At 41.0% G+C, this 25262-nt stretch overlaps 1 protein-coding gene across 1 annotated transcript in view; it reads left to right on the top strand.

Annotated features, from left to right (window-relative positions):
* Positions 1 to 25262, top strand: part of CDH12 (cadherin 12) — a 1390824-nt gene that overhangs the window by 830286 nt on the left and 535276 nt on the right. The window contains exon 3 of the mRNA XM_063922964.1: positions 8130 to 8396. The gene's annotated coding sequence lies outside the window, so the exon portion shown is untranslated. The remainder of the gene's footprint in view (positions 1 to 8129; positions 8397 to 25262) is intronic.

Here is a 25262-nt window from a genome sequence, read left to right as displayed (position 1 = left end):
ACCTAAGTAGTAACTTGAAGCACTGGCACCCATAACCTGAACCAGCTCCCTTTAAAGAGTAGAGATCTCCCTGGATTGGCAGTACAGAATGAGCCTGGGCAATTGGTTAAGAGCTTTGGTCTCCAACAAGGCGGCCCCTGTGCAGCAGACACACCTTCAGTGCTACAGCACCAGTACTCCCTCTGGCCTCTCTGGAAGCTGCTCCCTGTGCCAGCAAGCCTGCTGCAGCAGCCTCCAGCCACCACAAACAGACCCACTGCAGCAGCTCCTCACCATCGCAGGCGGGCCCACCGCAGCAGCCCAGCACCGCTGCTGCCCACCAGCCACCTGAGCAGCAGACCCTGCATCGCCAATCTCCTGGTAAGACTCCAGGATGAGTCAGTATAAGGTTTGGCAGACAGAAACACAGCTTAACTAGCAATGCCTATGAAAATCAAGTGTTAAGTCATACAGTATGCAGAGAACAAAGCTTCTGGATTTCTATGCACTCAACTGTTACAATTTACAAGTCCAGGGGTATCTAAGAATGCACCTATATCAAAGCAGTAATGTTTTAAAGATTTTAATTTGACAAAAAAAATAATAACATGATCTGATTATTTTCTAAGTCCATGCTACAAAAGGAAAATTGTGAGTTTTTGCTGGATGTAAGATACTGTACGTACTAGATGAGACATCCTGGTTTGGAATCCACGTCATAAACTAAAGTAGCTAGCCACAGAGGAGTAAAACATGACATCATTATAGAAGAATAAAAAGTATAAAATATCTATAAATGCTTCACTTTACAGTATATTTTCTATACAAAAAAGACACATCTTACTATGCTATCAGATATACTTGGTGGTGAATCCCATCTTGTAGAACTGGCAATGAATTCCTTCTGAATTCTAACATCACAAACCCCACATGATAATATACTCTGTACATATTATAATGCACAAACTATATGAAAATAAATAAACAAAATCTCCTGATTTCAAAAGTAAAGAAATATAAAATGCATGTTAAAAAGCATTTTTGTTCAGTATTCAACTGGAAGACTAAGGGGCTATTTTTCAATCTGTCTTCTATTAATATAATGTGCTTACGAGTGCTTTCACACCCTTATCACATTATTTTAGTTTCACTGAAATGTATAAAAGGGCTTCTGGAGACAATTTCACAAAAAACTCCTCCATGCTCTAAAATTGCATCCTGATCACATTTCCCATACCTGTGTTAGGAAATGCATTCAACCCGAGTTTATTAATCTCAAACTGTAGTTTTTTTTTCAGAAGGAGCACTTTTAAACCTATGCCATCTTCTGATAGCATTAGCCAAGGGCTTCTTCTGTTTTGCAAGTGAGAGAGGGATCTTTTCAGCTCTCTACTCTTGCATCTCAGTTTTTGTTCCTCCCCCTAACATTACCTGACCTCCGTCCACAGCTGATCCCAAAGCCAACATTTGTGATTAACACTGTCCTTTCATCCAGCTGGCACTGTTTTTCCATGTCCTTTAACCATCAGGCACTGTCTCACCCTTTGGTTTTTGTCCCCTCAACAGCAGGCATTGTCCCCTTAATAATCTACCACTGTCCCTGTCCTATGAGTCATTTACCTGTATTGGGCTGGCTACTCCTCTGCCTCCTTCCATCAGCTCCAGTAAAAGTACTAGGCTTGGCAGCAGCTTCCGCAGAGCTTGTGTGGTACCTCTGTCCCCACTCTCTCTCCATGGTCCATCTATGATCAGCTGAGCAAAAAATGTAATACAGAAAGTGTCAATAGCTTTCATACAACAAATATTTAATAAAATAGCTAGTAATTATAGCTTCTACAAACACAGTAAATTAATTGTAACATTCTATGTTGAAATATTAAGAAAAATATGAATGTACAGATGTCCTTACTTACTGTTGCTCCAGTCACGCTTAACAGGCCCTTCTGGCACTTCAGGTCTCATCCAACTCGGCCACATCAAGTTTCTATTTGCTTGAAATGTGTGTCTTATTTGCATAATTAAAACACAGAGAAGAGACAAAACTACATTGCAAGCTTAAACTGATCAATGCACTCGCAACCGACTAGCACTCGCATCCCCCAAAAGTCCCCAGCAGCCTCCCCTGTCCGGTGGGGGGGGGGGGGTCAGATGATGCAATTTGCACTGAATCGTGCCATTGTGGCCCCTTACCACACGATACTGAGATTACCAACATTGTGAATGAGGGGTCGGGGCCACAATGACATGATCCCACAATGACACGATCCCACGGCCACATGCCACACCTCTGCTATGCCGCTCATGCCATGCCCCCCTCTTTGCCAACCTGGCTGCCTCCTCCAGGATGGGGCAGTCAGAATGTCATCATGTATGGATCAATGAGGCATGAGACTGAGTATGAATCTGTGTAAAAAGGGACTTGATGCAAGCAGCCATGAATTTTCTTGCATCAAGTTACATTGTGCTTTATCTGCAACTCTGTATGTGTAAAACCAATTACTGTGCCATTAAAGTCACAACCTAGGATTTCTGATATACTGTGAGTGGCTTGTCATTGCGTCTTCAATGTAATTGTGATGCAAAATGTAATTAAAAACATGCTACTCTTCTCCTCTCAGAGAGTTTCAGTTGTGCTGGGCATCTTACTCCATGTAAGTGTATAACTATGTTTTTTGTACAATTTAGTACTTTTTATCTTTGAACTAAAACCTAACTACACATTCGAATAGTATACTACTTGCATTTGCATTTAAAATGTAAACATTAAATTCATATACTTTAAGAGATAGTTTGAGGCAACTCAGGGGAGGCAGTCATTTGACCGCCTGTCAGGATCCCAGTGGTCAAGATACCGATGCCGTAATCCCGACACCAGCTGAAGTACTGGCGGTCAGAGTCCTGACCGCTGGCTGGTTACCCCTCTAAACTCAGCAATAAATGCGAGTTTTATTCTTCTTTCAGTTATGAGGCAACAGAACATTATATTGTAAGAGTTTTCTTGTCTTGAAAACCTGGTGCCCTATTCTTGTAACCTCTGGTTTTTAATGATCTAAAATACATAAAACAACAGGTGCACATTGTTTTACCAATTTTCTGTATGTCCTGAAACTCTTTAAAACACAAGCAGCTAACAAGCATTTATATTTTAAAAATACAGTACATTTGTTTTCAAAGCTACTGAAGTCAAGGTCAAACAATGTTCTAGTGCAATTTTTTTAAACAATAAAAATTTGAGTAATATCAGAAAGTTTGATATTCTTTTACATTGTGATGTTGTAAATGTTCTATTTTTTCTTTCAAAATATGAAACAATCTAATATATGTTAAGAATAATATATGGCTGTGAAATATAGACTTTATTTCTTTGAAGAAGAGCAATACTATATATCCACATTTTTTCTTAATCATATTTATTCCTTTTTTAATTGCACTACATCCCTGATAAAATGGAAAATGAAATAAAATCATGTTTATAACTTATTGAGTTTGTGGTCTCACATAATATTATATAGTTGCATGATTGTATTTTCTCTATATTGAATTTAACAATAAAAATGTTAGATGAAATATAAGACAGTAACTGTGGTGTTTTATGGACTTAGCTTGCTCCAATGTTATGTATTCTCTCTGCTGCAACATTTGGTAGTCTACTGCAGTCTCATAAATTTGTAGCTCTGTTAACATTTGGTTTTCAAATAATTTGCTAACTGCACACAGGAGCACAAAACTTCCACTGTCATGAGCTTTAAAAAATGTAGACAGTGCTTCAGATATTTATTTGAATTATTCTCTCCACCATATCAGCTTTTTAATAATGATCTTTTAATAAGCTACCAACATATAAATTAAAAACTTACAGCATTTAATGTGAGATATTTAATTCTAAAATTGCATTATCACTCTTGGTAGAGTTGTAAATTAATTCTAAGCCTGGAGCTCAATGCATGAGGGAATTTCTTGCAGTTACAAATCAGAAAAAATCCCATGCAGCCAGTAAAACATATGCTTCAACAAATATTGCAAATGTGCAGTCACAAAGGAAACAGTATTCTCACCTATTGAGCAAGTGAGCAGCTTTGGCACATTTTACAGCATCATGATTAATTTAACAATACTAGTGGCTATTGCAAATTTACTGAATAGCACTGCAAAATCTGAGATACTGGAGATTTATGATAGGCTTAGCTAATAAATATTCTGTAGAGAGGAAATCTTTTGATGAAGGTGAACCAAAAAAAGAATAAGAAATACATAGACTACTCTGCGTGCAAAGTGTGGTTTTATTCAATTATATTTTACCCCCCTTCAAGTTAAAATTTTCAAGCAAAAATGTTGAAACTTTTCTTTGCAACAGGAGTTTCTGCTTTATGCATGTGGAATGAAGTACTCTGATGTTTATTGGTTTTAATTCTCCATTTTATTCAGATCAAACACTGTAAAAATTTCTGCAACATTCTGCTACTATTTTTAATGTTTTTAGTTGGAATACAAATGGAGGATTGAAAAGAATAAACATACAGTAGGATGAATTCATTCCTTTCATGTCGTGTGGTGATACATATAGAAAGAAATCCTATTGGAAAGACCTTTGCATGAAGGTGAGTAATACTGAACTGCAGCAGAACCCCACTTTGCAAGCAATGTATACTATGGGTGAGATGCAATAGGAGGGTAATTCAAATCTGATCATAAATGTTCTAAATTTAGCACATCTATGATCACTTAGACTGACATGCGGGGGGATGCCCAGCATGTTAGGCTCTGCCCCCCCCTTCCCGCACGGGTGCAAAAGCTTTGCACAGCAGCGATGCTTTTGCAACCGCTGAGTAGTTCCCTGCCTGAGCAGCCTAGCTGTGCTGGTAGGCAGCTACAAACCACGTCGCGGGTCGATGCGGCTGTGTGTGACATCACACAACCACCTTGGCCCGCCACCGCAATGGTCCGGACATGCCTGCTTTGTCTGGACCGTGCCCCACCAATGGCATTGGAACACCATTGTCATGCCCCCTCCTACCCTGTGACTGCCTCTGCCTGTCAATCAGAGCCATGTCAGCATCTCACAGGGCTCCCGGGGTGCACACGTGCAGTCACTTCGCAAAGGGCGTCAGACTGCGATTGCTGCTGCTGCAGCGATCTGGTCTGAATTAGGCTCAGGGTCAGAGATCGCTGGAGGTGCTGGATGCCTGCTGATCTCAGAAATTTTTTAAAGGGGCAATTCACTTACAAGGCATGATTTTACCTTGAAAGTGATTGCCCCTTTAAAAAAAGTCTGAGATCGGTTGGCATCCTGCACCTCTGGCAATCTCGAACCCTTTTACATCTCGCCCCATATATCTCTTCTTCTCTTTTCTCGGTTCACCTGCACTTACAAAATTTACCATGTACAGAATTCATTATAATGTTAACGTAATTTCCTTCAATCTCTCAAGCACCTGTAAAATAATACCTCTAAAGTGAAGATGCATACTTCTTGTTTTCCACATACCTATAATATAATCTAATATAATATAAAATAATATAATTAATACTAGAACATTATTGATGAATATAAATAGATGTTTATTTAAAGCATGTACAGTGTCTCTATTTTTAGAATATATTCATGTTAAAACTTATATGTAAATTATATTTGACACATGTGTCTAATGACTAATTTTCAAAGTTTCCTTTCACTGTCGGTGAAAATAAAACACAACTGGAAATTAGAATCACCCATAGGCATGTGCACGGGGGGTGCCTGGTGCTCACAGGCACCCCCTAATGTCTGGCACCCCCAGCACACACGCACACACCTGTTGCTGCTGCCGCCGATTCCCATATCAGTCTGACACTGAACTTGAAGGGAGGAGAGCGCTGCACGTGTCTCTCCTGCCCCTCACTGTGTGTCCCCATCTCCAGAAGTCATTTACAATGTCTCTCAGCTGTCATCCAATCAGAGGTCATGGACGGGCTCTTTAGTGGCTGCTGGCCTGTGAGCATTGATTGGCTCACAAGTTGGTGCCATATTTCAAATGGCCACTGGAGACAGCCAGGGACTCAGGGAAGTGAGGCACAGGAGAGACGCACGCTGCACTCTCCTCCCCTCAGCGGCAGAGATGGAAATCGGTGGCACTGTCAACAGAGGAGGGTGAGCACAAATGGAGGCATATGTATCTGGCACCACAGGGGGCATTTATGTATCTGGAACCACTGGGGGCATATGTATCTGGCAACACTGGTGGCATTTATGTATATGGCACCACTGGGGGCATATGTATCTGGCATCACTGGGGGCATTTATGTATCTTGCACACTTTGGGCATATGTATCTGGCACCACTGGGGGCATTTATGTGTCTGGCACTGCTGAGGGCATACGTATCTGGCACCGCTGGATGCATATGTATCTGGCACCACTGGGGGCATTTATGTATCTGGCACCACTGGGGGCATACATATCTGGCACTGCTGGGGGCAAGTGTGTATCTGGCACAGCTGGGGGCAAGTGTGTATCTGGTACCACTGGGGTCAAGTGTGTATCTGGCATTGCTGGGGGCAAGTGTGTATCTGGCACAGCTGGGGGCAAGTGTGTATTTGGCACCGCTGGGGGCAAGTGTGTATCTGGCACCGCTGGGGGTATTGAGTAAGGTGCACCACTGGGGGCTTATGTTTATATTGCTTTTAGTGCCAATAGGCGGTGCTAGACATGCCCAGTAGGTGGTACCAAATACACCCCCCGGACGGTGCATACCCTAATAAAATGTTCTGCGCACGTCTATGGAATCACCTATGTGAGCAAACTGTTTTGCATAAAATAAGAATTTATACTATAGATTAAAAAGGGCATTAGAAGTCACCTTCAAGTTCTGTGGCCTAAAATTGTCCTTTAATAAGGTCATGGAGATCCATATTATCATTTTAATTACTGTATATTGACTTGTAATACAGTGGCATTTTTATGCCACAGAAGTATGCTGCATTTTCTTTTATCTAGAGTTGGACTCATTTGATACCAAAACATAATGATAAAATGTGTGCTGTAACAACAGTCCAATTTAAATTATTGAATTACACATATCTTAACATACAGTAATTGCAAATAAAAAAATAAAAAAATTATGTGACCACACAGAAGAGATTAATTTAGAATTAAAAATCAAATAAATATATCTAATCTAGCTATGCATTGAATTCTTCTCCCCCTAAAAAAGCATGCTCTAGGACACAGGTTCTCAAACTCGGTCCTCAGGACCCCACACAGTGCATGTTTTGCAGGTCTCCTCACAGAATCACAAGTGAAATAATTAGCTCCACCTGTGGACCTTTTAAAATGTGTCTGTGAGTAATTAATACACCTGTGCACCTGCTGGGTTACCTGCAAAACATGCACTGTGTGGGGTCCTGAGGACCGAGTTTGAGAACCACTGCTCTAGGATTATTCTACTGAAAGTCAATGGGAGCTTTAGCTGTCCCTGATCTTGCACTGTATCATGAGGCATGCCTACTAACTCAAATTAAGCCTAGAAATGCAAAGTCCCCAGATTCCCACTGGAGAGATTAGCTTGCTCAGCCTTCTCAGTCAAAGATGATTGATGGACCCCTAAACTTTTGCACCCTGCTTTCCTGCCATCTCTCCCCTCTACCCGTGCCTCCTTTCAGGTGTGGGACACACTTGTGCCCAAAATCCTTGGGCACAAACAAAAACCACAAAATAAACACATTTGCTTTTATATCATCTCCCCCTTTCTTTTTTACTATAGCAAGGGCTGCAAAGACTCAAGTTCTCAATGACTTAAAGCCTAAGTGTTTGGGATGTGCAGAAACAGGAGGAAGTTCCCCATTCCCCATTGTTCTGTAAATAATTTAGCACCAGCAAGCATGGTTACGGCATTGTGGGGGCATGGTTACACTTCCCCTACACTCCCTGACTACTGTAAAGTCCTGGAGATGGTTAATAAATATCCCCATCTCCCCTCTTGGAACCCTGGCTATAAATAGGTATCTTTTTACGGAATCTTGGATGGAGTCACTTAAGATCTGAAATTATATCAGTTTAAAATCAGCTACATTTTTGGCATTATTGCAGTTGTACTGATGCATACAGTATTTGACACTCTTCTATTTACAGATATATTTTTTAAATAATTGTATTTATTTCCATGTCTTTTTCAGGTTATATATGCTGTATTTCATTCCATTTTCATATTGGCGAGAAAAAGTGATGCTTCAAAATGATGCCTTTCTTCTTGAAATCTGTGTGTCAGATAAATAAAGAGCTGTGAAATGCAGTATCTGATGAGGAATATATGAAACTATAAACATTTCCAGGGACGGACTTTGGTCTCATTGGAGATGTCAACTATGATGGGTCTCTCAGAATCTTTGAGCTAGTATATAGATCCATTTTCTATTTGAGAAGGAACTCTCTATACAGATCAGGTGAGTGTTAAAAATGACTTATAAGAAAATATGTCTACTTATGTTTTTAAAGTCATTTTACCACTTGCATGCTTAGAATATACACATAAAAATTCCATCTGTGCACAATTTTTTTAATGACCTAGCTGATGCTGCACATCTTAAGACAAATAATTACTTTCTAGCTTTTTAATGCATATGTTAAAATGATATAATAGAAACAAAATTAAAACCATTGCACAGTATTGCAACTAAATATTTTATAGTCATTCTTTTCCAGTGCTGTGTACAGCAGATAACATTGGTTAATATAAATTAGTCTTCATTTCAGGCAATGTACAGTTAATATATATGTAAGAAAAAGTAAACTATGTTAGGGGATGCTTATTATCTGTCAGTAAGTCTTTATGGCTAAAATAAAAAGGGGATATTCTACACAAATTTACTGTTCAAAAGAAACATTGCAGGAAAGCAAAATATGCGGCACTGAAATACACAATATATAGTTAGCAGACTCCCCTGCACATAACGCTATGTAATCTGAACTAATATGCCTGATGAAAAATGTAATTGTTGAATTACTAAGAAGGATGGAAAACACAATGCAGGTTATAAAAAAAAAAATTGTGCAAAATGTATATATTATTATGTGGTATAGGAGTTTATTTACTAAGCCTTAGGTGAAGATAAAATTGACGGAGAAAAAAAAAAGCCAATCAGCTCCTAACTGTCATGTTACAGGCTGTGTTTGAAAATTGACAAAAACTGATTGGCTGGTACTTTATCTCCCTCTACTTTATCTCTATCCAAGGCTAAGTGAATAGACTCCATAGTGCCGATATTTGTGCCCATAACACAGAACATGGAATAAGCCCTGGGGAAGAGACACTTACAACAAGAGGCCCCCTACAGACTAAAATTTAGGGCACACTGTAATGTCACAATTGATTAAAGAGAGTTTTCTGTAGGTGGTATTAAAGAAGGCTGTCAGGACAATTCCATAGCAGCATAATTATCTGGTTAGTATCTATACAACACAATCATGCAAAAGTAATCATTTTGAATGATACATTTGCACTATTTTTATTTGTTTTACAAATTGTCTTTGTGCTGAATGTCTGTGTGAGTGTGATAAACATGCAAGAAAATAAAGTGTGTTTTATATCGATAGTAAGAGTATGGTATTTAGTGCCACTTCAAGCAATAGAACTTTAAATTAGAATTGATCAGTGAATGCTTCGCAGTAAGCAGAGACCTTTTGAGTTGAAGAGATTCTACCCCTGTGATCTGCAATGCTGTAATCACATGGGTGGGCTATTACCTCAGGTAGAAAAGACTCCCCCTGCACATTGTGAATTCATGTTTTTTCAATCTCAATTTCTCAACATCTCCCATATCAAATCATAACATGAACCTCAATCTGCCATTTAATGTCTTTCCCCAATAATTTCATGTCCTAAATGCTTCCCCTAGGATTCTTCACTACAATTAATGTAAACACTACCACTTTAATTTTGTGTTGCCCCTGCAAGCACAAGGGGTGTTGTGGATACTAATTACTAGAACCAGGGAATGTTTAGGGTGCCCAGCAGGGACCTGGCCCAGCTGTGTAGAGGTAACAATATCTCCCTTGTCGGCAATCACCTTTGCTACACTGCAGTGTACAAAGTACTGTAGTTTCCGTTACTTTTGGGGGAGCTAGTGTATGGATTTAGTCATGCTACCCCCATCACCTTTGTTCTCTACTGCCCTGCATGCAGACATGTATTTGCCAGCAGATTTACACTTACAGGCTCGCACATACAGAGTCACAATGAGGGCTTTTTCTAGACAATTTGGCTCTCAGTAAAGCATAAAAAAAAAATGCGCCCCACCACATAGACATTAAAAAATGCACCCCACCATAGACATTGCTCCTGGTGAGGGTGTGTGGCCTAGATGAAATGGGAGTGGTCTCACTAAAATAGGTGTGGCCTCATATGCGCATTGCCAGGGGTTTCATGTATTGGGATCTATGCTCGTTGTCAATGGGAATGCTCATTACCAAGGGGAATGCCCGTTGCCAAGTCGGTGTAAGTATATTTGCTGGCGGGCCCCTCCTCCCTCTTCCCTAGTACGACTCTGCTTGGGGGTGGATTTTTGCGGAATGATGCTAGGGATGAAGGAGGAGGAGAAGCAGGATAGGGGATACAAAGTGCCACAGCAGGCACCCCGTGTGATTGCATGGCTTCCCCACTGCAAGAAATGGCACTGGTCACAAAAATAGGTTCTCACACATGCAGATACCCACTTGCAGTGTCATACTCACTGCAGTCTCAATCACAGGCTCTCAAACATGTTGAATCATATGCACAGGCTCTTACAGATACAAAGAAACATAGAGAAATGACAATGTCTCCGACACACATGCACAAATACAGTACACACTGATTACATAGAGATTACATAGACCAAGCACACAATATACAGTCATGTCCTCCCTTCCTTATACATTACCTTACAGGCCAGGGCTAGGCAGTTGTTGTAGGAGTTGCAAGTGGACTGCAATATCTATCATCCATCATCCATTGATACCTGCAGGAGCCAGGAACTTTATACTGTTTTATAGCATAGTGCCTTAAAAGAGTAATTTACCACCATGTTCTGGCCCTATCCCCGAACATGTGACATTATGACAACAAACTTTTGCGGCCCAGAACAAAGAAGAGTGCAAGCTTGGAGTGTCCTTTTTATGTTCTGGGCAGCTATGCAGCAGCATTACTGGCTGAAGGTATTGTGGTGCATTGACAGTGTCACCTCCAGGGCCCTGTGCGATGGCACCACTTCCACATCCCAAGTTATAGCCCTGATGTTTATCCATCATTTGATAGTATCCTACCCTTCCCTGTCCTTTTATGCATGGGTATTTTGCTCAAGAGTTGGAAATAATGGTCAAGAGAGACATACTGAGAAGGGAGACCAATGGTGAATGCTCCGTGTGCTGTCTATGGTCACACCCACACACCCCCAACCCTAAACACACCTTATTTTCTCATACTTCCTAGAGGATGCTGGGGACTCCATAAGGACCATGGGGTACAGACAGGACCCGCATTAGACATGGGCACTTTAAGACTTTAAATGGGTGTGAACTGGCTCCTCCCTCTATGCCCCTCCTCCAGACCTCAGTTAGATTCTGTGCCCAGAGAGACTGGTCACACACAGGGGAGCTCTAGTGAGTTTATCTGAAAAAGACTTTATGTTAGGCTTATTATTTTCAGGGAGCACTGCTGGCAACTGGCTCCCTGCTTCGTGGGACTGAGGGGAGAGAAGCAGTCCTACTTCTGTGAGTTAAAGGCTCTGCTTCTTAGGCTACTGGACACCATTAGCTCCAGAGGGTCTGATCACTTGGTATAGCCTAGCTGCTCACAGAGCCAGAAGAAAGAAGCCAGGTGAGTAACCGAAGCAAAGAAGACTTCAGTTAAGACGGCAGAAGACTTCACTGTCTCGGAGGTACCACGCAGCGGTCGCGCACTGCGCGTCATTGCTCCCACACACAAGAGGCACTACATGGGTGCAGGGTGCTGGGGGGGCGCCCTGGGCAGCAATAAACCTCTGTTTACACCTGGCAATAAGGGTATATAGTACATAGGCACTTTATACGGACCCTCGCCAGTATAAAAAATAGTGGGACTTAAGCGCGCCATTAAGGGGCCGGGCTTAGCCCTCACAGCTCTAATCAGCACCATTTTCTCTTCACAGCAGCTACAGAGACGCTAGTTCTGGCCTCCTCGCTACTGTCCAAGTAACAGGGTGTAAAACGGAGGGTGGCACAGCTAATTTGGTGTTGATTACTATATATATATTAAAAGCGCTGCAGGTCTGAGGCATTGTATATCAGTGTCGGACCGGGTTAGGCGCTGGGTGTGAGCTGGCAAACTCCCTCTGTGTTTTCTCTAACAGGCCTTATTGTGGGTCTGTCCCCTATAGCCCAGTGTGATAGTGGGTGTTGGTACGAGTGTGTCGGCATGTCTGAGGCAGAATGCTCTTCCCAGGAGGAAGCTGGAGTGGGGATAGAACAGAGTGTGGGAGTGAATCTGTCGGCACCGCCGACTGCTGATTGGGTAAATATGTGGAGTGTCTTGAATGCAAATGTGGCTTTACTAAATAAGAGGTTGGATAAATCTGAAGCTCAAAACCAAACGTGGAGACAATCCATGGAAGATGCTTTATCCCAAACTCAGACCCCCTCCGGGTCGCAGAAGCGGTCATTTACCCAGATAGCAGACACAGATACCGACACGGATTTGGACTCCAGTGTCGACTATACTGATGCCAGAATGAATCCTAAACTGGTTAAGAGCATTCAGTACATGATTGTGGCAATAAAAGACGTGTTACATATCACGGAAGACCCGGCTGTTCCTGATACTAGGGTCTATATGTTTAAGGGAAAGAAACCTGAGGTAACGTTTCCTCCCTCTCATGAGCTGAACACTCTTTTTGAAAAGGCTTGGGAAATTCCTGACAAAAAGTTACTGATTCCCAAGAGGATTCTTATGGCATATTTGTTTCCCTCTGAGGACAGGGAAAAGTTTGAGTCAACACCCTCTGTGGACAAAGCTCTAGCATGGTTGTCCAAGAAGGTGGCGCTTCTGTCCCATGACACGGCAGCCCTAAAGGATCCTGAGGATCGTAGGCAGGAAACTACCTTGTAATATATTTATATCACTACGGGTACGCTGCTTAGACCTGCCGTGGCATACTTGGACGATTTCCTGATAAAGGCGAGATCAAAGGAGCTGTTACTAAGAAACGTTACGCTCTCCCTGACAATTCTGCAACAACATGGTTGGCTCCTAAATTTGCCAAAGTCACAGTTGGTTCCGACAACACGGCTGTCATTCTTGGGCATGATTCTGGACAAGGAACTACAGAGAGTTTTTCTCCCAGTGGAAAAAGCTCTGGAATTCCAGAACATGGTCAAAGGGATTCTGAAACCGGCAAGAGTGTCGATTCATCAATGCACTCGGGTGCTGGGGAAGATGGTGGCGGCCTATGAGGCCATTCCGTTTGGCAGGTTCCATGCCAGGGTGTTTCAGTGGGACCTGTTGGACAAGTGGTCCGGGTCTCACCTACACATGCACCGGAAAATAAGCCTATCTTCCAGGAGTTTCTCTCCTGTGGTGGCTCCATAGTTCTCACCTCTTAGAGGGACGCAGGTTCGGAATCCAGGATTGGATCCTGGTAACCACGGATGCAAGTCTCCGAGGCTGGGGAGCGGTCACACAAGGGGAAAATTTCCAGGGAAAATGGTCAAACCAGGAAGCTTGTCTGCACATAAACATTCTGGAATTAAGGGCCATCTACAACGGCCTTCTACAAGCGGAACATCTTCTTCGCGGCCGGCTCGTCCTGAGTCAGACAGTCAACATTACAGCAGTGGCTTACATAAACTGCCAGGGCGGAACAAGGAGCAGAGCGGCAATGGCGGAGGCCACAAAAGCTCTCCGCTGGCCGGAAAGACATGTAAGCGCTCTGTCGGCGGTCTTCATTCCAGGCATAGACAACTAGGAAGCAGACTTTCTCAGCAGACACGATCTCCATCCAGGGGAGTGGGGTCTTCATCAAGAGGTCATTGCAGAAGTGACAAGTCATTGGGGAATTCCTCAAATAGACATGATGGCATCTCGCCTCAACAAGAAACTTCAGAAATATTGTTCCAGGTTAAGAGACCCGCAAGCAGTTGCGGTGGATGCCCTGGTGACACCGTGGGTGTTTCGGTGGGTCTATGTGTTCCCTCTACTTCCACTCATTCCAAAGGTGATAAGGATCATAAGAAGAACAAGGGTTCAGGCGATACTCGTTGTTCCAGATTGGCCACGGAGGGCCTGGTATCCGGAGCTTCAGGAATTACTCATAGGAGATCCCTGGCCTCTTCCTCTAAGAGAGGATCTGTTACAGCAAGGGCCGTGCGTGTTCCCAGACTTACCGCGGTTGCGTTTGATGGCATGGCGGTTGAACGCCAAATCCTAGCTCGAAAGGGTATTCCCGGTGAAGTCATCCCCACACTATTTAAAACTAGAAAGGAGGTAACGGCGAAGCATTATCACCGTATTTGGAGAAAATATGTGTCTTGGTGTGAATCCAAGAAGGTTCCTATGGAAGAATTTCAGCTGGGTCATTTTCTCCATTTCTTGCAAGCATGTGTGGATGCAGGCCTAAAGTTAGGCTCCATTAAGGTGCAGATTTCGGACTTATCAATTTCCTTTCAAAAAGAATTGGCCTCCCTTCCAGAAGTTCAGACTTTCGTGAAAGGTGTGCTGCACATCAAACCTCCATTTGTGCCCCCAGAGTCACCGTGGGACCTTAACGTGGTGTTGCAGTTCCTTCAGTCACTTTGGTTTGAACCTTTACAGAAGGTTGAATTGAAATTTCTCACTTGGAAAGTGGTCATGCTTTTGGCCTTGGCGTGCGCAAGGCGGGTGTCAGAATTAGCGGCTTTGTCTCACAAGAGCCCCTATTTGATCTTCCATGTGGATAGAGCGGAATTGAGAAATCGTCAACAATTTCTGCCAAAGGTGGTTTCTTCGTTTCACATGAACCAACCTATTGTGGTGCCTGTGGCTACTGAAGCCTTAGCTGAATCAAAGTCTCTCAATGTGGTCAGAGCTTTGAAAATTTATGTAGCCAGAATGGCTCGTATTAGGAAAACAGAGGCTCTGTCCTGTATGCTTCCAACATGATTGGAAATCCTGCTTCCAAGCAGACTATTGCTCGCTGGATCTGTAATACGATTCAGCATGCTCATTCTATAGCTGGATTGCCGTTACCAAGGTTGGTGAAGGCCCATTCTACCAGGAAAGTGGGCTCATCATGGGCGGCTGCCCGAGGAGTCTCGGCGGTACAACTTTGCCGAGCAGCTACTTGGTCGGGTTCAAACACTTTTGCAAAATTCTACAAGTTTGATACCCTGGCTGATGAGGACCTCATGTTTGCTCAATCGATCCTGCAGAGTCATCCGCACTCTCCCACCCATTCTGAAGCTTTGGTATAAACCCCATGGTCCTTATGGAGTCCCCAGCATCCTCTAGATGCATGAGAAAATAAAATTTTAATACCTACCAGTAAATCCTTTTCTCTTAGTCCGTAGAGTATGCTGGGCGCCCGTCCCAGTGTGGACTCTAGCTGCAGTACTTGTTAAAGGTTATTGCTTATGTTACACGAAGGTTGTGTTTCAGTTAAGATCAGCCTGTTGCTGATTTTGGTTCATGAAGTTAACTGGTGTTTAGTTAAAAGCCATGTTGTACGGTGTGTTGTGGTGTGAGCTGGTGTGTATCTCACCCTTGGTTTAACAAAAATCATTTTCCTCGAAATGTCCGTCTCCCTGGGCACAGTTCCTATAACTGAGGTCTGGAGGAGGGGCATAGAGAGAGGAGCCAGTTCACACCCATTTAAAGTCTTAAAGTGCCCATGTCTCCTGCGGATCCCGTCTATACGCGATGGTCCTTATGGAGTCCCCAGCATCCTATACGGACTAAGAGAAAAAGATTTACCAAAACACACATGGAAAGAACAAGAAATCAAGACATTGTTGTGACAGACAAGCTAAAAGTGTATACTTTTTGCATGGTCTCGCCTCCCAGAAAGGTAAAAAAAAAAAAATTACAGTACAGTACGTGTTTATTAGGGACATAAAATTAACAATTAGTTATGGAGTCAAGAAATAAAAATATGTTTATTATGGAGCCAATATTCACTAGTCACACATTATTTTACTGCATTGTGGCATAAATGGAATAAGCCATCTAGCAATTGGGTCTGTGTGTTTTATGTCTGAAATATTAGTTTTATACACATGTAGATGGATTCTATTTTAAGTCATGACATGCAGTATGTTGCCATCTACTGTACTTTGTACTGTACATTAAAATAATTCACTTCATTTCACAAGTCAGAAGGTTAAAAGGTGACTTACAGTAAACACTGTAGATCACATACTGTATACTAAATATATGGTACAAATACTGTAGGTGAAACATTTGCATCATGACATTTGAGAACATTTAAAGGTTAACTTGGAGCACACCCATAATCTGGCTTTTTGCTAATTTACATAAAAGAAAATTTGTCAATGTCATCTTTATGTCTATAGAAAGCAGTGTTGTGTAGCAATAACTGTTTGTTACTTTAGAGTGAACACAGTATACACACTATAAACTACAAAATTCAACTCTCATTCAGTAAAAATTAATAACAAAACCAAAATAATTATTATCACTTACTATTCTTTTGTCAATAAAAATAAAAGCATGGCTTCTAGGAAGTGTTATATAGTATTCAGTATTAGAACTAAATCCTATTCTCTGAGTTTTGAGAAACCTTTTCTACATTTACAGTATACAGTAGCACAACATCAAAAACCGTTCAAATTTGCTGCAATTGAGTTCATGCTGTCCTGAATTTACTGTAATATGTACTGTAGAAACCATAATCGTGTGGTCAGGTTAAGCAGGAGAGTCCGAGCTTTCATTCTAGAGGACTCTCCAGAGTTTTGACTAAAAAATTATGAAAATAATACAAAGAAGATATTTATAACTTGTAACTATCATCTTTGTTTTATTAGCATGATTTTGGTAGTCAAAACTCACCAAATTTGCAAATTATATACTGCTGCACCTTTGTATAATGCTCACATGAAACATCAAGTTCATATGCGAGGTGTGTAATACGTTTTTGGATGTGCAGTGCATCCAGATACTGTAAGCCCTCGTTCATCCCACCCATGGCAGTAACTAACTGTGGCATGTTTGCCATGATTCGTGTACCTGCGGGTACACTGTATGTGTATATGCAATCCATAGGATCCCATGGTGCGCACACTCCCACGGTCATGTCACATGCGTGTGCGAAAAATTGCACCCACAATGTGTTCACCCATGGTAATATAGATGAGCAGGGACACATCTGTAGGTAGAGGACACACAACCTGCTTGACTGGTTGTGAACTGTAATCTCTAACTAACGTTTTTGTGAAATATCAAGACACAGTACCATATACAGTTTAAGCAGCACTACGTAGCAAAGAAGTCAGCATGTTCACTTTCTTCACAAACTTGTTATATAACTCAACAGAGGCCATTGGAGAACTGTGAACTACTACGACTACAAGAGTGGTCTATGAAAGCAGGAGAGTTTTGACCAATGTCAAACTGCTTTTTAGGAGGAAACACTGTCCTAAACCACTGTAACTGAGTGGTTTGCTGAATTTTGGAGGGGTAGATCGTCCCTGGAAGATGAGGAGCAGTGCGGCTGACCTGTGTCCACCATCACTGAGGACAACATTGCTGCTGTATGGGCCATATTTGATTTGGATGCCAGGGGGATCATAGAGAAAGAGATAGGTAATTCATTAGAATCCATTTGCTTGGGACTCCATGACAAGCTTTGCTTGAGCAAGGTTCCTGTATGCTTGGCGCCCCATCAGTTGACTTGAGAGCAGAAGATGGCTCAGGTGACTTGGTGCTGCAACATGATGGCCAAGTTTAATGGTGGTTGCTCAAACTCTGTCTGGGAGATCATCAGTGGTGATGAGTCCTGGATCTACAGTTTCAACCCTGAGATGAAACAACAGCTCAGTGGACCCCAGTTGGAGGTGCACTCCCACAAAAGTCATCCACTGTACAGAGCAAGACCTCACCGCTGCCACTTCCTCATGTTCCCACACATCAAATGCAAGATGTGTAGTATTCGAAGTTGCAATGGTGAGCTTCATGGAGCATGTTGAAGACATACCTGCTTTGGACTGGCCCAGCTGCTTCACCAAGTGGTTTAAGCACATGTACAGAAACTCTTCATACACTCGTCTGGCGGAATTTAAAAAAATGTATGTATCTTGAAGCTAACCCTTATATGTGTGTGCAAATCTATCCCTGATACTCTTCAGCGCATCCACATTCATTGATCTCCTCGTAAGTCACTGGTAGAACTAATACATGTTTTTTTTTTACAAAATTTAGTACTTAACTTTTCACATTTACTGTAGCTATGTAGGTGGTTTATTGCAGGATTTAAAGTTGTCCAAACAATTACATACTGAATGTGTATGCAAACATATGTCTGGCACTAGATACTCCAGCAATCAATATAATATTTTTTATTCACCCCAAAAAAACTTTCAATTCCTTGAAATATTTAACAATCCCCATTGCTATATTTTCAGTTCTGGCATTGATTTAAGCAGGAGATCCAGTGGTGGTTTTCCCGATAACAGTTTAACTGTTCACTAAGCTACAACAGACTGAATGTGTCTGTGACAGCTAAGTTGACTGTACAAGGTACTGTAGATCCCACTATCAAGCTGGGAACTAGTAAGGGATATCTTAACAGCAGTGTAGGCCTATTGGAACAGCAATACACTTGTGTTCCTACCCATTCTTAGCCTGGGGTGGGTGGGGGTGCTATCAGTGGTGGCCGCTCTGATCTCCCAGTGAATATCATTACTTAAATTTAGTGTACATGCACTCTCCATCCACAGTAACCAGGCAATCTATACTCCCCACCATCACATGAATGCCATGGTGATCAGACCCCTCCTGCCATTTAGTTACCTGTTGGTACAGTAGCTAGGGTACAGCCTCAGCTTCTCCACTGAAATCCAGGAAGAATTGCAAACCAGACCCAGTCAGCCCACAGCCACTAATCACTGCCCTGCAACTGATTACTGCCAGGTCGAAGCTTCTATATAAAGACAAGCAAAGGAAGTAGGCAGGAATATGAGGCAGCACCACACTGTAAATTTAAGTGTCTGCAGCTAGAGAAGGGACATGCCTTCAGGTTACTGAAAGTCAAGACCAAGTACCAATGGTACTAGGAAATTGGGACTGCTGGTGATGGGGGGTGTGCGTGATAGCTTGCTATCCACACTGCAGTCCAGCAGGAGTGAATGGTACAGGGGGACAATGTGACAAGAATCCAGTGACCCCTGGGCAACTGCCAATTAAGACCAATGGGAGAGCCAGCCCTGGAACTAGTCCACGCCTTATCAGCTCCTAATTAGAGCATTTCAGAGGGACCTGCAAAAGCATGTAAGACTTTAATACTGTGCTTAATAGCACTCACTGTACTTAATTTATACGTGAACAGCTCAGACATGCATCAATGAAATGCAAATTACATTTCTGTACCCGTTGAATCAATTACTGTATATAGTAATTGATTAAAATCACTTTTCTGTCTAATTTGAATCATTTATATAATACTGATATTTCAAAATTGTGGTTACAGTACAGCAAATTAGGTTGCTGCTGAGTGTTATTTTTTTATTTATATAGATATACTAAGGACTAAAATGCCACATTCTTTTTATACACTAACTGCTTATAGAGATTAATTCTAAGTATAGGCAACAATATTGCCCCATGTGTTACAGACCTGCTCCTCATTAACTGAAAACAAATATTACCAAGAAATTACCATTAAAATATATGAAGCTTTTCCCTATTCACAAAATAATTTACTTTCCCATGATTTTAAGTACTTACTTTAATGAAATATAATACATAATACAAAACCAAGCTCTTTTGTACTTGAGATTCGTTCTTCTCTGTTGGCAGAAAATTGTCTCAAAACATAATATTCTCAGCTGAATACCATCTGTTTGTTCACAGGGTAAGTACTTACCATGTATTACCTTATTTAAAATTCTCTCTTTTTAAAGATGTGTTTTGAAGATCTGTGTTTTAATATACCCTTATGAAAACACAGCTGAGATCATTTCCACAATGTAGATGTAAACCGAGATGAATTGATTTGCACTTCTGTGAGGTAACTTGACCATCCCCAGTCAATAAAATAAATGTGTCTCCAATACAGAAGCAAAATCTACTTACTGTAGTGTACAGCATATGAACTTAACCACTATGTGGACTTATTGTAATAGATTCTTCAGTTTACACTGCAGCATAATTACACATATTTAAAATATTTTTTTTTTATCTTTATACATGTGTTCAGATTTCTTTGTTGCTGTTATTAATTTCTGTATGCCATATTACAAAAAGTACAGATTTTTTTTTTCAAATTAGAACATGTTTTTTCTTTATAAAAATGGGATAAAAATAATTATTTATTAATTTCATTTCATGTTTATAAATGTAATTATATTATGAAGGAGATCAAGGTCCTAGGTTAATGTTAATCATTGTGTTGTACTACAAAGTAAGAAATAAGCTTTGATGGTATTTAATATGTGTACCTATCAATTATTATAGTATTATAGTATGTATAAAAATTACATATATAGTAATCATTATTTTTGGAGACTTAAAAAATGAAAAAGGTAACAAAAAGTTTAAAAGTAAAAGTTCAAAAGTATAAACTACTGGTAAAAAGTTTTAGAAAACCTACATTTTACAAGTTTTTATTGAAATGTAAGTACATTATAATTTCAATGTACCAGTTTGAAGTTAAACCGCAGACTAAAAAAATTAATTAAAAATAAATTAATTGCTTACAATTCACTAAAAACTGGAAAAAGGGATGCTGCAAAACTTTTGACTAGTGTAGTGTCAGCAGTGGGACATTTATAACACAGAAAAATAAGTGAAAATAACGTGATCAAAGTAACACACAACACAATATTCTAAAATGTAATAAGCAAAGATTTTATATATATATTCTCCTTCTATTATATATATATATATATACTATACATATATATATATATTGTAAAACAATGTACAGGTGCGCTCACGGCAGTCCCACTGTTAATTGATCAGAGCTTGCCCTCTGTGATGTATTTTGAAACACCAAGATCTGAAATTGTAGACTGCAGCTCCCTCTGGATAAGCAATCCCGGAATCCCACAGGTTAAAAGTTGTCTAAAAAGAAGGATCAGAGGAGCGCTTCATAGTGCAATATGCTTTTATTCATAAGAACTTGTATTTCACACTTAAAATTTCCACAACAGGTTTTTCACCGGCATCGGCTCCACCACCTGATGAAGTTTGATGATGAAACGCATAGGGGTGTGGCCTGGTGATGTGTCTGCTGCCTTCTGGATCATCTCCCACCGTGCTGCAAGTGGCATTGTCCCAGCATGCTGAGGTCCTCCTGTGGCGCGAGGTGCAGGGTCCTGATGCTGTTGCCAGTGGATGGTGTAGCCGATGCCGGTGATTACCTAAACGAACCAAGTGGTATTTTAAGTCCACTCAGATGAATATAAAGGTATAAGAAAAACCTGTTGTGGAAATTTTAAGTGTGAAATACAAGTTCTTATGAATAAGCATATTGCACTATGACGTGCTCCTCTGGCCCTTCTTTTTAGATATATATACAGTATATATATACAGTATATATATACAGTATATATATATATATATATACTGTACATATATATATATATATATATAAAAAAATATAAGTCATGCGACACGCAGAGGTCTTCCTGTGAATGCATGAAGTACTACTGAGTCAGTTCCAAGCTCAGTGTTTCGGTGTTGCTACCAAAGTATAGAGATATACCTTAAATGCATAATAATGTACAATCCGATGCTCTCCCGCCCACTGCAGTGCTGGTGACATCATCGTATTAAACCGGTATGTCACAGTGTGACTCATCACCACGTCTAGCCTAATGATGTCATGTGCACGGACATCCATGCTCCCCGTTACCTGCTGGAAATGTCAGAGGGAGATACCAGAGTGTGCGTGAACAATAGTTTTAATGAAGCAGCTTTGCAAAAAACAGTAATACAGTGCAGTTTACATAGCAATTCTGATAGACAGTGAACAAAGGCGTACACAATGTGCACATAATAAAAAAGTGACATATGTGAGAGTTAATCAGGATCAAATAGTGCAAATTAACAAGGGATATATAGGGGACAAAAAAAGGACAAAAAAAGTGAATAAAAAATGTTCTCATGAAGAAGACAATGTACTGTACATCTGTACAGGTATATACTATATGGACAAACAGAATAAATGGGTATAAGCACTGTGCTTTAAACCTGCATCCCTGATGGAAATATGGGCCAATCTGCATTGATATTTGGATGTGGTTACACTGCACACTGTCTTTAGGAACAGTTACAGTATCTCACTGTACCAGTTATGGCTAGTAATTGTGTAAAACAGCTTTATTTGCTCAGTTCATGCAGATTGCCCTGGTTTAATACCGATATTGGGAGACAATAATTTCGGTGTCCACCTGCATATTAATGGGAAGCAACAGTAATTGCATATTTTGCCACAGTCTACTACAGTACATGTCCATAAATAAGAATCATTGGCTTAAATGCCTATCTCCAGTGTATTACTGTGCCTTAAGGCAGTGTGAAACAACATCCCAAGACCAATGCAGATTGTCCCATATTCTATTAGGGATGCAGGTTAATAGCACAGTTCTTATACCCATTTTTTCTATTTGTCCATATATACCTGTACAGATGTAAATTTTCTGATTCAAAGCAACATTTTTTTAAATCACTTTTATAGATGTGTATGCAGTGATCTTTGTCCATCTCCTCATATGCTGGAGGCCGCCCAGCACAATACAAATTAAATTGTGGTCATATCAAATTACGTTTGTCTCCTAGCAGCGCAGCCTGGCTGTACTGTCAAGTGGTCCGCTGCCATTTTTTAAATCATAGCGGCTGCATGTGACACCACAGCTGCCACTGTAAATCACCTTCTGGCCACATCCTGGAAGAATGGGGCTGCAACATGTAGGGTCAGATGCGCGGCTGCATTCGGGTCTGAATGACGCCCCAGTGCAAGAGGCATTAATCAGGATTTTTTTTCCCCTGTGGTACCCAATGTCAGGGCATGCCAGTTGCAAACCTGGGGTATAAGGTAGTGTTTTCCTGCAAGGCCACATTTCTTGCAGTGAGGCCATATTTTTGCAGCGAGGCCACACTTTTGCAGTGAGGCCACACCCGTTTTTTAAATTCTTTGTTTTGAAAATGGGTATGGTGGTGGGGCGAATTTTTACCTGTTCACACAAGAAGCCAAATTGCCTAGAAAAGGCCCTGTTTGTTTTACCAATATATATGGGATGGGGGTGCCCGAAACTTTTTTCATATGGGGGAGCAAAACTTACAGTAACAAATAACATAATGGGCTATCTTCCCATTCTTAAACAATGTTTTGGTTTATTTCAACAGTCATCAGGCATATAAATTAGTACATAATACATCCAGTAACATCACAAGGAAGGTGCGGGGGGTGCGGAATGCACCCAGGTGTCACCTGCCGAGGGGTGACACCAAAATGCAAGCTCCTGCTCAGTGACAGGAGCCAGGTGTTGCACTGTAGCATTACTTGCAGCACCCAGCTCCTGTCACAGTGTAGGAGCCAACACTGCAGCAAAGCAGTTTCCGATTGCATGCCGCATGTCCTAGACCGGCCATGTGAAGAAAACATGGGATCGAGATGCAAAGCCACACACCCTTCATGAAGCCACCCTCCCATTTGGGTCATGCAGAAGGACTCCAAGGTGCTGTTTCAGGTGACATTTAGGTGCTAGATGCCTCTAAATACATCTTACCTACTGTATATATGGGGTAATTCCAAGTTGATCGCAGCAGGAATTTTGGTAGCAATTGGACAAAACCATGTGCACTGCAGGGGAGGCGGATTTAATATGTGCAGAGAGAGTTAGATTTGGGTGGGGTGTGTTCAATCTGCAATCTAATTTGCAGTGTAAAAATAAAGCAGCCAGTATTTACCCTGCACAGAAACAAAATAACCCACCCAAATCTAACTCTCTCTGCACATGTTATATCTGCCTCCCCTGCAGTGCACATGGTGTTGCCCAACTGCTAAAAAAATTCCTTCTGTGATCAACTTGGAATTACCCCCATAGAAAGAAAAACACCATGTGTAATTGTCTCTGAATGCCCAATACTCTGGACTTTCACTGACTTCACGAAACATCAACAAAACAGTTGATTGTCAGGTGTGATTGAAGTAAATGAACCCTTCACCAAGAAAACTGGAAACAATTAGCAAAAATAAATCAGTCTGCAACATCTAAATAATTATATATTATGTGCCGTTTTAGAATAAAGTCCAGAATATTGGATATTACTCATCCACATATTAATTGCTTTTGACTCCTGCTGATAATGGGCTGGGATTGTGAGTCAAGATTTGCTGGTCTACAAAATTGATCTATCTATCTGATACCTTAGTATATACTGAACTAATTCAGGATCCTACTGATGAGTTCATATGTGAGTTAACCAAGTTTCTAGTGGGCGATGTGGATGAGGGGTTAATTGATGATGCTACTGTACTATGAAAGCCTTAATTATGCCTATGCCTCAGATAGCCATTTTTATATGATTCCTAAGCTGCACAAGAATCAATATAAGCCTCCCAGGCACCCAATCATCTTGTGGCAAGACTCCTTTCTGTATCAGGTATCCCGCTATATAGATTATTATCTGCAGCCTGTAATACAGAATTAATTAACATACTTGAAGGACAATTTGACTTTTCTGGACAAATTGAGAAACATAAAACAAATACCACCAGACTGTTAGCTGGGTACAGTTGACATGATCAGCCTTTATACAAACATACCACATAAAAGGGGCATTAGGGCTGTGGAACTTTTAATTACTGACAACCCATTATACAAAGCACCTAATTCAGGATCCTACTGATGAGTTCATATGTGAGTTAACCAAGTTTCTAGTGGGCGATGTGGATGAGGGGTTAATTGATGATGCTACTGTACTATGAAAGCCTTAATGATGCCTATGTCTCATATAGCCATTTTTATATGATTCCTAAGCTGCACAAGAATCAATATAAGCCTCCCAGGCACCCAATCATCTTGTGGCAAGACTCCTTTCTGTATCAGGTATCCCGCTATATAGATTATTATCTGCAGCCTGT

Source organism: Pseudophryne corroboree, chromosome 5 (assembly GCF_028390025.1).
Source record: "Pseudophryne corroboree isolate aPseCor3 chromosome 5, aPseCor3.hap2, whole genome shotgun sequence".
Lineage (NCBI taxonomy): Eukaryota > Metazoa > Chordata > Amphibia > Anura > Myobatrachidae > Pseudophryne > Pseudophryne corroboree.
This window is presented reverse-complemented; position numbering and strand designations above follow the sequence as displayed.